At 40.0% G+C, this 17731-nt stretch overlaps 1 pseudogene; it reads right to left on the bottom strand.

Moving 5' to 3' along the window:
* Positions 1-16620: 16620 nt before the first annotated feature.
* LOC138818888 (U6 spliceosomal RNA) lies at positions 16621-16717 on the bottom strand (annotated as a pseudogene).
* Between the last annotated feature and the right edge of the window lie 1014 nt (positions 16718-17731).

Below are 17731 nucleotides of genomic sequence, written 5' to 3'. Positions count from 1 at the left end.
ACATTTATTACATAGGATATAGATTTGCCTATGTATGCAACTTCACACCTGACATGCAGGACTTTCACAGAAAAGGAAAACATGAGTCACCATGGACTTCTTACTGCACGATTCAATTTTTGTCAGTGCTGGCATCTAACTCACAGCCTACAAGGCCCAATTCATGACTGGGTGAGTGTCAGCATGCAAGCCTGGAGCATATTTAGCTGACAGTCATTTCCAGCACCTGAGATCGAGCCCCAGGCATGGACAAAATAGGAACAGATTGCCATTCAGATAGTATTACACAATAAAATATAGATCTTTATAGAGTGCCAGAGATGTCTGTACATTCTTCAGTTATATTGACTACATTTCTACCAATTCTTGGATATTTAGTATACTTCCATATAATTAATATTATTCTTTTCATAACTTAATGAATTATCAATTAAATCATCCACTGTCTGGAAAATATTGCGTCCGTGTAATAATATTCTTTGAATGTTTTTAAAAAAACTCATTAAAATCCATTGACCTTCTAAAATCACTCTGTCTAATTGTACAGTAGTATTCAGAAACAGCCAATTCCACCTTGCCATTCATAATCTTCCATCGGTATTCCTATGAATAGGAATGAGACTCTTAAGATCTTCCTCCATTGGTAGGGGACAGGAAGGGGCTTCCAACACAGGGCCTATGTTGCCGTGTTGGCCTATGGCTTTCCTGGTAGCCCGCCAGCCTTCAGCGAACCCAGGTTACCGACATTTTTCAAATGTGTCATTCAGACACAGGATGGTCACCTTGCAAAGCAAACAAATGTAAAACTGGCAACCATCTGCAAGTTGCCATTTTTTTTTTATTTTTCTGTGTCACATTAATTTTTTTTTTTCCTGTCAGCCTTTGGGGCCCAGAAACCCAAGTTCGGCTGTGGGTCCAGTGGCTGCACCCCAGCCTAGAATGATCACAGTTGCGGCAGAATTGCCACGACCTGAGTTCAAGCTCTGTGCTTGACAAAATAAAAATAAATAAACAGGTACATATATTCATACATTAAATATATTTAATTTTTTTTTTTAAATTGTATTTTATTTTATTTGAGAACATACTGTACAGAGGGGCTACAATTACATGGGCAGAATAATGCATACATTTCTTACCAAGCATTGCAGCCTCCTCCTTTGTTTACCCTTCACTTCCCTTCCCTGCCTCCCCCCTCCCCCCACCCAAAATATATTTAAAATATTATGAGGCTCCTTGGCTTGATATCCATGTCCTTTATTCTGCCTGGCCTGGGAATTGACCTCAGTGTCTGGGTAAATCTGCAGCACTGTGGGGGATGGGGAAGTTCATTGTGCTGGAAGACAAGAAAGCCAGGCCTGTTCCTAGGGCCTGAATTCAAGTCCTAGCACTTAAAAGATTAATATACATATACATTTTAAACAGATGATTTATATTTACATACACATATTTACTGCATATTAAGGTTAGTGTATTCATTTTATTTTGTGTTTTATTTATTTTTTATGTATTTTAGTGAGCATGATTATATATACCATATTTTGCATCCTATTACATAAGACATAAATTTGCCTACATATTCTACATCATTTCTGAGACCCAGGACTTTCACTGATAAGGAAAACAAGTGGGACAATTGGTTTGTCCACCAGGATTAAGTTTTTGGCAGTTCTGTGACTTGAACTCATGAATTCACTTCATGAATGGTTAAATGTTGGCACAGTAGTCTGATGCAAGTGAAGTTGGCAGGCAAAATTGAGGACCTGAGATCAAGCCCTAGGAATGGCCAATATATAAACAGATAGATGTTTAGATTGCACTGTGTGTGTGCATTTTTGTGTGTATTTACATATGTATATACATCCATAAATATATACAGACAGATAGATATTTATGTAGATTCTAGTGTATAACCCTATATAAAGAGTGCTGTCTATATCTTATTTTTAATATATTCTATTACTACCAATTATTTGGTCTAAAATTATGCCTCTATTAATTAATCACAGTAGAACAGTTAATAAAGAATTAATCAATGACCTATATTTATTACATACAATCTTATACTAGAATGACTAGCTAATTAGTAATTCAATTAGTACATTTCAAACATTTTATTAGTGTTCCAATACATAGGAATAAGTTTCCTAGATCTTCGGCCATGTGTAGGTGCAGTCCCAGGATTGAACTCAGGGCCTACGTATCTGGATTGGACTCAGGCTTTACTGATACCCCACCAGCTTTTGTCATGCAAGGTCACATATAATTAAAAGACTAGTCATTGAGATCAAGGAGGGTAACAGTGCTGAGGAAACAAATGTAAAACAGTTGTGTAAAACTTCCTGGGGTTTTCCTCCTCCATTTTTGTTGGTTTGATGTACTTTTGCCAGTGCTGGGAGTTGAACTCAGGTCCTAGGTTCCCTGGATCATCTGTTGGTATAGAAGCTGCATCCCAGGCTATCATAATCATGGTTTAAGACACAATAAAATGGTTCGTTGAGTAAAAGGAGCTCAGGGAAAATGTCTAGGCTAACAGTTCAAGCCTCAGAACCTGCTACAAAAAAGAGCCATTAACTCCATATGTCTGAGGATGTATGCATGTATTTGTATCAGTGAACATCCAGAGGTTCTATGAAGAAACCCAGCTAGGAAATTTGCTTTGAATAGAATGGTTTCATATTACAGACAGTGATTTCAAAACAGTGCATATTCAGGGGTTACCCTCACTGTTCCCAGAGTAGCATGAGGGGTTCTCCATAGCCCAGTCTGCTACAGGAAGTCTGCCTCACTTTTGTAACAGGCAAACAAAAAGCCTCACTCCTGTACAGCTGTGTGACAAACAATTCATCTGGGCCATTTAGTTAGGATGAGTGTGGGCAGGCTCTGAAGGTCAGGAGAAAAAGGCCTCTTTGTACCTCAAGCTATCTCTCTCCCCAGTGCTCTGTTTTGACAGGAAGCCTTCATTTGTGCCACCTCCTGTGGCAGGCCAAGTTCCCTGCACTTATTCTGTCTTTGTGACTATGTTTCAGTGTTGAAACAAACTACTACCATTAATTCAAGAGTTCTGCTGGCAGACAATTGGGGAGCTGAACCTAATGAAATGATTCATTATTGGCAACGGTGCCTCCGTGTGTGTGTGTGTGTGTGTGTGTGTGTATACCAGTCCTGGTGCTTGAACTCAGGAACTAACCACTGTATCTGAGTTTCTTCTGTACAAGGACAACACTCTACCACTTGAGCCACAGTGCCACTTCAGGGATTGACCTTTTCTATGGATGTGGTACTGAGTATTCAAACCCAGGGTTTCACACATGCAATGCAGTCTACCCCTAGGAAAAATTCCCAGCACTCCACTTCAGATTTCTTTCTTTTCTTGTAAGTTGGAGGAGTTGAAGTTTGGGCCTGAGTGCTGTCTCTCATCTCTTCAGCTCAAATCTAGCGCTCTAGCACTTGAGCTACAGGGCCCCTTCAGGCTTGCTGGTGGTTTTTGGAGATAACCATCTCAAGGAATTTCCTGCCAGGGCTGGCTTTGGACCATGATCTGAAATTGCTTTGAACCAAGATCTTCAGCTTCTTAAGCAGCCAGGATGATAGACCTCAGCTAAAGACACCTAAGCCCTGCACTTTGCTGCAAGGAGGTCCTTGGCTCAGCATGGTAGAACTTTAGCCATGAGCCCAAGAAGAAATTCAACACCTAGGCTGTGAGTTCAAGGTTAATGATGGTGAAAATTAAACCAAAACAATTGTCTGCAGGAGACAAGTCACTAGAGCTAAATACATAAATAAATTTGGCCCTGCCCTGGGAATATATCTGAGCCTCAACTTTCTCATCTGCACAATCATCTTACTTGTGTAGCTCTTATAAGGACCAGATGAATGAATACTACTCGTGAAGGACTCAGCACATAGCACCCTGTGAATGACTCAGCACACAGTACCCCATGAATGATCCAGAACCCCATGAAGGACTGAGGACCAAGCACCCCAGGAAGGTTTCTTCACATTGCTGTATCATATAAACTGTCATTAGATTTAAGGTGCTTTCATCAGTATCACCACTCTTTCACATACATGTCACAAACCACACAAGTTCACATCTTATGGTTTAGGGGGGTATTTTTTGTGGGGAGTATCATCAGCCTCGGGGATTTCACTCATAGGTTGGAGGTACTGTCCGAAGAACTTTTCCTCAAGGCTAGAGCTCTACCATTTTGAGGCACAGCTCAGAGCCTTGCAGACTTCCTGTCAGGGCTGAGTTTTCAACCCACCAGTGTCTGATCTCATTCCACAAGCAGCAAGGGGTGAGCCAGCAGCATCTGGTTCCATGGTGCTGGGTTGCAGCTGTTGACCTCTGGTTAAGTCATGTTAGGTGGCATCCATTGGCTTCAGACTCCCAGCTTGCTCTGTGATGAGGTATTTGAAATCCTGGCCTTCTATACTTGCAGTCAGAATATTCTAACTTGTTTTTGGTGCCAGTCCTGGGGCCTGAGTAAGGGCCTAAACACAGTCCTTAAGCTTCCATGCTCAACACCAATGCTCCACTTCTTGAATGGCAGCACTACTTGTGGTTTATTCTGTGCATGTGATATTGTGGAATGGATCCCAGGGCTTCATACATACTGGGCAAGCACTCTACCACAGAGCCCCAGGAATGACAAGTGTAGAAATAGATATGTAGATTGTTACACACACACACACACACACACACACACACACACACACACACACACATATATACACATACATATATAAGTATATATATGTATGTATAAAACAAGACAGGGATGTCTGTATAGTAATTAATTATATATACTATATTACTCCCAATTATCAAGAAATTATTCCTTCCTTTATTTAAGTATTATGGTTGAATACATAAAAAAGTATTAATTGAAAATTAGTCAATATACTATAATTATTGTGCATAATTTTATAATATAATCATACACTAAATACTAATGTAATTATTACTTTGCAACATTCCATTTGTATGGATATATATCAGAATGCATATCTTAGGCTCTCTCGCCATTCATAGGTGGCAGTCCTGGGATTCACACCCGGGCCTAGGTTGTTGATTTTGGCTATGGCTTCCCTGATAGCCCACCAAACTTCAGCAGTGCAAGGTCATGTACACTTTTCAGGCCCTGTCATTTAGAACCAGAATGGTTGCAATGCAAAGAAAAAAACATATAAAGCCGCCTTCTGGAACTTCCCAGTTTTATCCTTCTCCTTTGTTTTCAGTTTTGGGGCCAGAACTCTGGGTCTGGGTGCTGTGCCTCAACTCTTCAGCTCAAGGCTATCGCTCTACCACTTGAGCCATAAGACTACTTCCAGTTTTTTCTACTTATGTGGTGCTGAGGAATCTAACCCAGGGCCTTATAGATGCAAGGCAAGCCCTGTTTACTGAGCCATCTTCCTAGAACTTCTACTTTTTTTATGGTCCCAAGATTTGAACTCAGCTCCTAGGATCTCAGGATGGGCTGTGGGTCCAGAGGCTGCACAGCAGCCTAGGATGATCAAAACTGAAACAGAGTTGCACGAGCTGAGTTCAAGCCCCAGGCATGGCCAAGAAAATATTAAGGCACTGGCTTGGAATTTGCACTGTTATTCTGGCAGGCCTGGGATTTGAACTCAGGGTCTGGGTAAATCTGTGGTACTATGGGGGAGAGTAGGCTCACCGTCATTGAAGACAAGAATTTCAGCAAGAATTTCTAGGGCCCAATTTCAAGCCCCAGTACTGAAAAAAATAATATCTATATATGAGATCTATTTACGTGCATGGGTTTAAAACTTATGACATTTATTACCCTTATTTTTATTTTATTTAGTAATATTACATATATAGCATCTATTTCATATATTACATCTTATCACATGAATCTATTTGCATATGGATTATACATCATACTGAGACCCAAGACTTTCACAGACAAGGAAAAAATGTGTCAAAATTGGCTTCTGACTCAACATATAAAATTTTGGCCATGCTGGGATTTGAACTCACAGCCCACAATGCCCAATTCATGAAAGGGTCAGTTGTAGAACAAAAGCCTTTGGCAAACTGAGCTTCCAGCCAGTTCTGAGGACCTGGGAACAAGCCATAGTAGTGGCTGATAGAGAGAGATAGAGATAGAGATAGAGATATATCTCTATCTATCTATCTATCTATCTATCTATCTATCTATCTATCTATCTATCTATCTATCTATCTAAATGTCTCCAGAGATATAGATATATCTCTATCTATCTATCTATATCTCTACAGAGATATAGATACATATCTCTTCAGAGATATAGATAGACAGATAGATCGATAGATAGATAGATAGATCGATAAATAGATAGATAGCTGTAGATGCATGAAATAAGAGAGAGATGTCTGTATACTATGAAATTACATATACGATATTACTATTGATTACTGGGAATTAAATTATTCCTTCCTTTTTTAAGGATCATGATTGAATACATAATAAATTATTAATTGAAAATTAGTCATTGTATTATAAATGTTGTGAATAATTTTATAATATAATTAAACACTAACTAGTAATTTAGTTGTTACTTTTATAACATTCCATTTGTATAGCTGTACATGGGAATGGGATTTTAGAATCTCTGCCATTCATTAGTGGCAATCCCACGATTTGACCTCCAGACCTAAGCTGACAGTTTTGGCTATGGCTTCTTTAATAGTCCGCCAAACATCAGCAATGCAAAGTCAAGTACTCTTTCTTGCCTTGTCATTTACATCCAGGATGGTCACAATACAAAGGGGAAAAAAGTAAAAAACCACCTCTTGAACTTCTCAGTTTTATGCTTCCCTTTTTTTTTTGCCAGCCCCAAGATTTGAACTAGGGTCCTAGGATCCTAGGGTTGGCTGTGGCAGAGATGCCAAGACCTGAATGTAAGCACTGTGTTTGGGCAAAAAAATAATAATTATTATAAGGCCCTGATTTGGAATTTGCAACATTTTTCTGGCAGGCCTTTTATTTGAACTGAGGGTCTGGATAACTCTGTGACACTATGGGTGAAGGGGAAAGGCTCATCGTCCTTGAAGACAAGAAATTCAGATAAGTTCCCAGGGCCTGAAATGAAGCCCAGCACTGGAAAAAAGTAATATTAATATATGAGATCTATTTTCGTGCATGGGTTTACTGCGTATGATCTTTATTACCCTTGTTTATTTAGTACTATTACCCATATAATAGTTCTTTTATTACATCATATCACATAGGATATATTTGCATATGGATTATACATCATACTGAGACCCAGGACTTTCAAAGAGAAGGAAAAAAAAGTGTCAAAATTGGCTTCTTACTCCACGAATAAATTTTTGGCCATGCTGGGATTTCAAATCACGGACTACAATGGCCAGTCCATAAATGGGGTCACAGTCTTAGCACACCAGCCTCTGGCAAACTGAGATCCAGAAAGTTTTGACGACCTATGATCAAGCCATAGGAATGATCTTTCTCTCTCTCTCTCTCTCTCTCTCTCTCTATATATATATATAGATATAGATAGATAGATAGATAGATAGATAGATAGATAGATAGATATAGATATAGATATATAGATATAGATATATCTATAGATATAGATATAGATATAGTTATATAGAGAGATATATCTATATATCTCTATATATCTATAGATTTATAGATATATAGAGATACATATATAGATATATAGAGAGAGATATATCTATATCTCTCTCTATATATCTATAGATCTATAGATATATCTATAGAGATATATCTATAGATATATCTATAGATATCTATAGATATATCTATAGATATATATATATAGAGAGAGAGAGATCTATAGAATATAGATATATATCTATATATAGAAGGAGACATAGATAGATAGATAGATAGATATGTATATATATATGCATACAGAGAGAGAGGGAATGTGAGGATATTAAATTATATATACTATAACCAATTATTAGTTATTAAATTATGCCTCCATTTAATGAAGTATCATGTTTGAATACTTATAAAAGCATTAATTAAAAATTAGTCAGTATCCTTCCATTAGGGGAATCATACCGTGGTGCTAGAATGGAAGATATAAATCCAATAAATTTTCTGTGGCATTCTAAAATAGAATCATGAATTTACTGCAAATTTAATTGTTACTTGTATTACATTCCATTAGCATTCACATGAATATGAATGAGTTTTTCAGGATCTCCTTCCATTTGTGGGTGGCAGTCCTGGCTTTCAAACTCCAGGCCTGATTAGTTACTTTCGAATGCAAACCATTAGAATGACACCTTGAAGATTTCAGATTGTTAAAATTACAAAAAAGCACAAAAAGAAGACAAGAATCAAAGGAGCCAGGGCTTCTGCCTGTAATCCTAGCTCCTCACAAAGCTGAGATGTAGAGAATGACAATTTGAATTCAGCCGTGGCAGGAAAGCCTGAGACACTCTTATTTTTAAGAGATCACAGGAAAAAAAAACATGAATGAGGCTGTGGCTCAAGGACAGAGTGCTACCATTGAGCAAAAGGAGCTCAGGAACAGGGCCTAGACTCATAGAACAAACCTGGAACTGCCCTCCCTGCCCCCCACAAAAAGGAGGCAATAACTCTATATCTCTGTGTATGGATGGATGATGTAAGGATGATGGGCATTCAGCAGGTTGCCCATGCCCAGTCCCCCAACCTGGGCAAGCTGGAACAAGCCCTCAGAGAGTACTAAGTCTGAGCTGGAAGCTTGAACAAAGTATTCTTCTCTGCCATTTAATAACTGAAGCCTTAAGTTCTGGCTGAGGTGTCCAATCAGGACACCTAGCAGCCAGCCACTGCCTCCAGGGAGATCACAGTAACTAGACTGTAGGAGTTGTCAAAGTTTCTGGCTCCATATTCTCTATCCCTCTGAAGGATGTGAGCCTAGACCTCTGGGGCCTAGTGGCTATCACTCATTTATCATTCTCATTGCTGAGTCACAGTCTGGTCCAAAATCTTGGCAAAGATATGAAATAGCAATATATATGCCGAAAGGGATATGCCAATAAATCTCACCCTCATAACTCCCGTTAGAAGGGAGCCATGGGCTGCGAATGTGGCTTAGTGGTAGAGTGCTTACCTAGCATGCACTAAGCCCTGGGTTCGATTGCTCAGTACCACAGAAAGAGAAAAAGCCAAAAGTGGCACTGTGGCTTAAGTGATACAGTTCTAGCCTTGAGCAAAAGAAGCTCAGGAACATGTCCAGAACTTGAGTTCAAGCCCCAAGATTGGCAAAAAAATAAGTGAGCCTGATGAGACATATTCTTCTGGGAATCAGAGGATGGCCGAGGTTATAGGTAAGAGGTAGGGTAGAGGGTAAGTGTTGGTGTTTAACCTCTGTAAGCTACTCGGGAGACTTAGATCTGAGGATCCCAATTGCAAGCAGGAAAGTCTCTATGAGACACTTTTCTCCAATTAATCACAAAAAGACAGAAGTAGAGTTGTGGTTTAAGTACTAGAGTGCTAGCCTTGAGCACAAAAGCTCAGGGATGGGATGGCATCCAGGCCATGAAATCAAACCCTAGGACTGGCACGCACTTGCACACACACACACACACACACACACACACACACACACACACGCACACACACACACACACACACACACACAAGATAGAGCATTTGCCAATCAGCCTGCACAAGTTCCATCTCTAGCAACTCAATATGAAAAGAAAGTGGGAGAAGGGAAGAAATACTTGCTCCAGGAGGTGATATAAGCAGTGCCAAAATTCCACAGGAGTTCTAAGATGTGGATTCAGGGCAGACGGCCTCAGGCATAAGGTACAGCATGGGCAAAGATCCTGAGGTGTAGAGCAGTTGGTGTGGGTGGAATGAAGGTTCTGTGGCTTCAAGCAAGTATGGCAGGACATTCAAGGCTGAGTCACAGGTAGGGCAGAGGGTGGAGTCCCACAGGGGCCCAGGGTGAAGATTAGCTCGGCTTTTTCCCAGGGACCCCATCCATTTCCTGTGGCTGGAATCGTATTTTTAACAGTTCCTGACCCTCAGACCTCCTTTGCATGTAGAAGTCAGGGCAAACGCAGGGAAGAAGGCTTGCTTGACCCGTTGCAACAATGAGAAGTACAAGTTGTCATGTCTAAAACGAACTTTACAACTTTGGAGGGGGGGGAGGATTGGGTGGGGTGCCGAGGGGAGGCTGGGAAGGGATGGGAAGGGGAAACAAAGGAGGAGGCTACAATGCTTGATAAGAAATGTACTCATTATCTTACGCATGTAATTTTAACCCCTCTGTACAGTATTTTCACAATAAAAAGAAAATAGAAAAGAAAAGCTTCTAGCCCAATGCCACCAGTGGCTCAACCCCTGTAAATCTTAGCTACTCAGGAGACTGAGATAGAGATCTTTTGAGAAGCCAGCTCAGGGGAGGAAAGTTAGTGAGACTCTTCTTGCCGATGAACTACTAAAAGCCAGAAATGGAGCTGTGGCTCAAGTGGTAAAGTGCTAACCTTGAGTTAAAATGTTAAGAGACCAGAGCCCAGGCCCTGAGTTCAAGCCCCAGTGCTGACACAGAAAAAGTAAAGAAAAGCTTTCAGGAGCTCCTAGTCCACTGTGGTGAAAGACTAGTCCTCAGAAGACTGAGATGTGAGGACCACGGTTCAAAGCTAGCCCAAGCAGGAAAGTCCGGGAGACTCTGATCTCCAAGGAACCTCAATAAAACCGGAAGTGGCTCTGTAGCTCAAGTGGTAAGCTGAAGAGCTTAGGGACAATGGCCAGGCCCAGAGTTCAATACCCATGACCAACCTCTTGCCTGCTTGTACCTCTGTGGCTCTAGGCAGAGTACTTTCCAGTGGGCCCCTAAGGGTCTCCCAATGTCTAGGTGTCCTACAAGTCTTGGGAGCAGCCTGTTTGGAGGCCATTGTCTACAGAGAAAGACATAGTACCAGAAAAGGGTGGAGCCTTTGGGCATAGAGATAATCAGAATGGCATCTGTCATGGATGTGATATGGATCTGAGTAGCAAATTGACGTCTCAGACCACAGTTCTGAGCCAGGAGGGGCAGAAGCTGCAAGATGTCATACCAGGTAATGCTCATTCATGAGGGTATCACAAGAGTGTGAATTTGTCAGGCACACCTTGGGCAAGTGTTGAGTTGGGCTCATGAAAGACTTGTAGGCTCAGGAATCCACAGCCAGCTGGCTGATGCTTGTAGCAGTAGCTGTCCCTGGAGTCCCAGGGCCCAGAGGCCTGCTTTCTTCACCAGTGCTCAGGGACACATGAAGGTCTGCAATCGTGGGCCGACTACAAATGAGCATCCATAGTGCCCTCTCCTTAGTCCTGTGGCCTAGTGCACAAATGGAGGGACTGGTTCCATGGAACTTACTTCCATGGCCCAGACCCCTCAGCCCAAGAAGGATTTAGGCAGAAAACACTTGATATGCCTGTAGAGTTTACTGTGACAATGCCTCAGGACTGCCCCCAGTTCTAGCTCAGCTCATCATTACCACCTTCCTGTGTATGTGTTTGGTGTGTGTGTGTGTGTGTGTGTGTGTGTGTGTGCGCGCGCACACGTGAACGCATAAGCACCTTGGTTCTAGGGCTTGATCTCAGGGCCTGGGCTCTGTCCCTCACATTTTTCATTCAGGGCTAGCACTCTACCACTTAAGCCACAGCTTTTCTTCCAGCTTTTGGGTGGTTATTTGCAGAAGAGTGTCTCACAGACCTTTCTAACTGGGCTGCCTCTGAATGGCAATCCTCAGATCTCAGACTCCTGATGAGCTAGGAGTATGAGAGCATGAGCTATTAGCATCTGGCCACACTTCCTTTCTTGGCTAAAACAGATTACCTCTCTCCCAACTGAGCACCCATCTACAGCTACCCCTCCTATACCTGGCTTCGGATGAAACATAACCTCCTCCCCTGAGGAAAAAGAATGGGATCAGGTTTGAGTTTTATGTTCTTCACAGTCAGAGGCTGGTGGAAGCCGATGTGGAGGTCTGAGATCTGGGCCAGGGAAAATAGATAGCTGTTAGAACAGAAGAGTGTAGGAAAAGACATCCATGCAGCTGGATGCCAGTGGCTCATGCCTATAATCCTAGCTACTCAAGGCTGAGGCCTATGGATCAATCAACATTCAAAGCTAGCCTGGGCAAAGTCTTATCTTCAAAGAATCACGAAAAAGATGGGAAGCGGAGCTACTCTAGTTCAAGTAGTACAGCACCAACCTTGTGCAAACAAGCTAAAGATACCTAGGATACCACCTAGGCTCTGAGTTCAAGCCCTGGTAAACACACACACACACACACACACGCACACACACACACACACACACACACACACACACACACACACACACACACACACATACACACACATCATTAGCAGGTGTCAGTGGCTCATACCAGAAATCCTAGCTACTCAAGTGGTTGAGCTCTTAAGGCAGCAACTTGAAGCCAGCCCAGGCAGGAAAGTATGTGAGACTCTTCTGTCTACTCAGCTACTAAAAAAGATGAAAGGTGAGCTATGGTTCAAGTGTCAGAGTGTAAGCCTTGAACAAAGAAAGCTCAGGGACAGTGCCAAGCTCTGAGTTCTAGCTCTAAGATTTTTTTAAAGACACCCTACACCCCATTCAGGCCATAAATTCTGATTTTGGTCTTCCTAGATCTCACCTCTGCTCCTGCCACTTCCACAGCACAAGTGGCCGGTGTGTGGCCAGCACTGGGTAAAGAAGTAAACTTACACAAGGGGGACATAGCCAGGTCAAGGATAATGCCCCAGAAAATTGAGGCACTGGCCATACCAGTCTCTCATCCCGTAGTTCTCTGGCCCTGGAGCTCAAAGTCTGTGCCTCTGTATTCTGGACATCTGGAATTGTCTAGAGGCCCTGCTAGCGTCGGAAGATAGACTTGCTGTGAAAAGATTTGTTGACATTTCCTAGCCATCGACCAATATTTTCAAGCCACCTTGGCCTCACCTCCCATGTAACCCCGGATCACCCTTGCTGGGTTAGCCTTCAGTCAGCTATCAAGCTCGAGTTGGTCAGAAAAACTGGCAACCATCCTTCCCCCCACTCCACTGCCAGCTGGCTGGGAGTGGGACATACAGTAGAGCCAGAGGCCCTGCTGAAAAAAAGGACATTGCATGACTGACTCTGCCCCCCAGAGGCAGTGGAGAACATATGCCAGCTGGCCCTGCTGACACAGAATACTCTGGAGGTGGACAAAGATATGGATAACCAAACTTGGGCTCCAAAGGAAAAGTGGAATATTTAGGTCTCTGACAATTTAAGACTCATTGTAGATACTGATAAGGGGCTAAAGGCAAGGTTGCAATGGAGAAACGGCACCATCCGAATATAGGAATAGGCAGACAGGCACTCAGGAAGTGGACAGAGAAAAATGAGGGAAAAATACACACACACACACACATACACACACACACACACACACACACCCCAACGGGTAGCCCAAGGTCTCAGCAGTCCTTGAGCACATGAATATTCCAACCCCCAAGAAGATGGCAGTATTGTTCTCTGAACAACTGTAGACAAAACTCAGAGCCTCTCACACATCTGGAATGGCTCCAAACACAGCAGGACATTTCCTACTATACACACAGCTTTTTGCCAGAATTTGTTATTTTTTATTTCAGTTTTCTCAAGGCTAGCATTTTATTGCTTATACCACAGCGCCATTTCTATCTTTTGCTCGTTACTTTCAAATCAGAATCTAATGGACTTTTATTCTTGGTCTGCTTTCAAACCACAATCCTCAGATTTCATCTTTCTGATTAACTAGGATTAAAGACATGAGCCATCAGTGTGGCTTCTACTTTTTCCTCTATAGTTATCTAATGCACATACTTAGATAGCAATGTAAACCTGAGAGTATAGAAGCAAGATGTACAGTGATGATACTGTCCTGTCAGAAATTCAAGTTAGTAATGTAAATTTCTTCATAAGACCATAAACAAAAAATACCATGATACTGTGTAAGAGAACTCACTATTGAACATATGAGCTTTAAGAGCTTTCTAATAGATCCATTATTTATTGTTACCTAACATTATTAAAATGTATGAGGCATTAGTAAAATAGAAGTCCTATGCATGACTACATAAATTCATTGTTTTTTTTAAAGACACTTGTTTTCATCTAAAAAAGTAGGCCTGTCTATTGTCTTCATGTGATTTTGATGATTGAAGGTGCTTAGTGAGAAGGTGAAAATGTATTAGTAGTCCTAAACTATCAATTCTCAATTTTTCTTCTTGGAGAATATAATGATCAAAGCAATAGTTCAGAATCAGCAAGCAATAGTTCAGAATCATGCTTCCAGTGCAAGTGGATCACCAGTAAGAAATCCTCAATACCATTTTACACAAAGTTTTGTCACAGATACAATCTGCCTGCCTTCTCTAGCTGCTTTACTAGCTTGGAACTATTTCTTTATTATACAGGAAAAGTGTGATTCAACTGATTTCAGTCAGATCTGTTACTATAATTACCCAGGATTTAGATTCTTGTCTGTAATTTGGTCAAAGCTATGTCTCTTTATGTAGGCTACTAAAATGTATTTACTAATTTCAAGTAAATACATAAGTTCTATTTCAATCTTTTAAAAAATACAATTTTGTTTGCTCTATCAATTGATCAGAGTCATGGATTTTGTGGCTAGCTAGGTCACTGCACATCTCTATCTCTCTTCCTTTTTCTATTTCATGGTTCTCATAGATAATATGTTTGCTCCATAATTATCCTAATTTATTTTGCTTTTATATTTTTGGTTGCATCATTTCAACTTTTTGTTCTGCCACTTCCCAAATCATTTATATAGAAGGCATTATTTCATATTTTCTCATTCCTAGAATAAGATGCACATGAATATATCATTGGTCCTCATTTTCAGCCTGTACCTTTGAATACGGAGGAACATCTTTCCTCTGTTCTCCATCAATTCCCTACTCTCCAGTTAGAATAATTTCAAATAGTAAAATTAGAAAAAGAGAATAAAAATCATGGTGAAAAAAGATATGCAGAAAATTCACTGGATATTTGTGACCAGTTCAACCAATGTGAACTATTAGGGAAATACATGGAAACCTCATTCCCACTGGCTCTCAAAGTCTCTGGTTAGTCAATTCTTAGGAAGATGAGGAACAGGATGAAAAAGTAAGGAATAGTATCAATTGCAAGACAAAAAATGGAGAAGGATCCAAGTAAATTTCTTCATTGGGCTACTGAAAATATTAAGCTTACTACAGTGCAGAGACTACTTTTCAAAAAGGCCACTCATGTGAATAATAGGGGATGATGATGAGTATACCCCTCTTCATCAGGGAGCCTACAGTGGACACTTAGACATTGTCCGTGAGTTGGTGACTCAAGTGGCAATGCAATAACTGTAGATGGCTGGACACGTCTGCACAGTGTATATATGTGGAATAATACCAGAGTGGCTTCTTTCTTACTTAATCATGATACAGACACCAATGTCAACTAAAGGCCTCTTGACCCCCTTACATCTTGCTGTTGAGAATTGAGATAGCGAAGATACACTGGATCTCCTTCTGTTGAACCATTATATAAAACCAGGTGTGAAGAACAACTTAGAAGAAACTGCATTTGAAATTGCCCAAAGGATAAGTATTTACCACTACCTCTATGAAGTTGTGGGAGGCTGTACAAATTGTTCTCTTAAGTCCTAATGGTCGGGTTAAGTTTCTTAAATTTCAAAAATGCAAGTCCATCCTTTGTGTCCATACAAAATATTTCCACAATCCAAATAAGGGCAATATCTTTTTTTTTTTTTTTTTGCTCGGTCATGGGGCTTGCACACTGGCCCTGGGCGCTATGCCTGTGTTCTTCAGCTCCAGGTGAGTGCTCTACGGCTTGAGCCACAGCTTCACTTCCAGGTTTCTAGTGGTTTATTGGAGATAAGACTCTCAAGGACTTTCTTTCCTGGGCTGGCTTTGAACCATGAACCTTAGATCTCAGCCTCCTGAGTAGCTAGGATTATAGGAGTGAGCCACCAGAGCCCGGCAACATCAATACTTACTGTAAAAATTCATGAATTCCGTGGAATTCTTCAAAGTGAATTGCCTGCATTGGATGTCAAAATGTATTCAAGAGTTTTTGTTTATATGTATAATGATTTCTGCAAAGTTTGTGATTTTTTAATCAGAAATAATTTTAACGTATCTGTTGAAATGAGTAGTACAGAAACTAAAGTATTTCTGGTGCTTGTCTGAAAAAGAATATTTTAAAATATTCTATATTCTATGTTTGTATAATGTTTATAATTTATTTTATTATTTCCTAGATATACTTTGAATTCTATATTATTTTATAATACATAGGTTCATTAATGTGTCCTTTCAGATTGTATTCGATATAGAAAGTCTTAGATTCCTTTTTTTCCTAGGTCCTAATATTATTTTTCTTTGGGATAAAATGACAATTTTGTCTAATTTCAAAAGTTTTGTAAAGTTTATGCTATGTAAACGCCTTTCTGAGGTGAAGATTTAATACACTAATGTCAAACTAAATTTAATTAAAAGGAATTACGTTTGTTGTTACACTTGTTATTTTGTAATCAACTTTTTAATAACTGTTTTTCTTTCTTGCATCTGAAGAATGAAAAATATGGAATACTTCACAAATTTTCATATCATCCTTGTGCAATTGCCATGTTAATCTCTGTAGTGTAATTTGGGAATACGTGCTGCTGAAGCATGTAGTATCTTCTAAATTTAAGTAGTTAATGATGAAATCTTTATACAGGCTTATATCCATGGGTGCCTACTTGGAACAAGGAATCCTTATTGTTCCTAACAATGCTATTATTTCCCTAAAATTCTGTGAATAGGGGAAAAATTATATGTTCAATTAATTGCTCACATTTGCAATTTTTGTCAATGACAATTTTAAGTCTTTTTCATTTGGAATTTGATCATACTTTCAATAATTTGTAGCTAGGTCCAAAGGTGATGGCTTTTTCAAATACTTATTGATCCAACTGACTTAGGTTTGTGAAGCTAATGGATTCAAAGTAAGCCTTGCTTACGGGCTACTTCTAACATTCTGCAGCTGACATTTTCCCAAATGAGGTCTTGCTGGCTCAAATGTCTACCTGACCCTTTACTCTTCTCCCATGTAGGAACAGACAAATCAGAATATCTTACAATGACAGCATAGTTTGTTTTACTTGAATAAAACTAATCTTAGTTACAAGGATCATAGAGAGATGAACAGTTCAGTCAGAACTGTTCAGACTACAAGGTATTTTATCAAAATATAATTGTTTATTATATCTAACATTTCAAAAATAGCTAAAGCCAAGAAGATGAGAAATTGATCATATGCATAATTACTTAATGTCCTGGCCTGTCTACCATCCAACCAGGCAGGAACTTACCCTACTGCATTTCTATCACCAAATATTTTCATAGTTGCAGGAGAAGTCCAGATGTTTCTCCTAATTATTAGGCCTTAAATTGGTAATGTTTTAATCACAGTGTTTTCTCTTGCCTCCAGGCTGTAAATCTACAAATGGTAAAGCTTTAGGTCCAACTCTATCAAACACTGAGGTAGAGATAATGGAATAATACTTTAAAACAGAGTTGCCTTTGGTACTGTAACCACAACAGAATAATGCAAAACATGTGTCTTTTTCTTATATTATATATAGTTATATATTTTATATTTATATGTGCTGATTTTATATTTCACACAGTGAAACTTACTAGAA

This window comes from Dipodomys merriami, unplaced genomic scaffold (genome assembly GCF_024711535.1).
Source record: "Dipodomys merriami isolate MVZ:Mamm:240054 unplaced genomic scaffold, mDipMer1.0.p SCAF_787, whole genome shotgun sequence".
NCBI classification, from domain to species: Eukaryota; Metazoa; Chordata; class Mammalia; order Rodentia; family Heteromyidae; genus Dipodomys; species Dipodomys merriami.
This window is presented reverse-complemented; position numbering and strand designations above follow the sequence as displayed.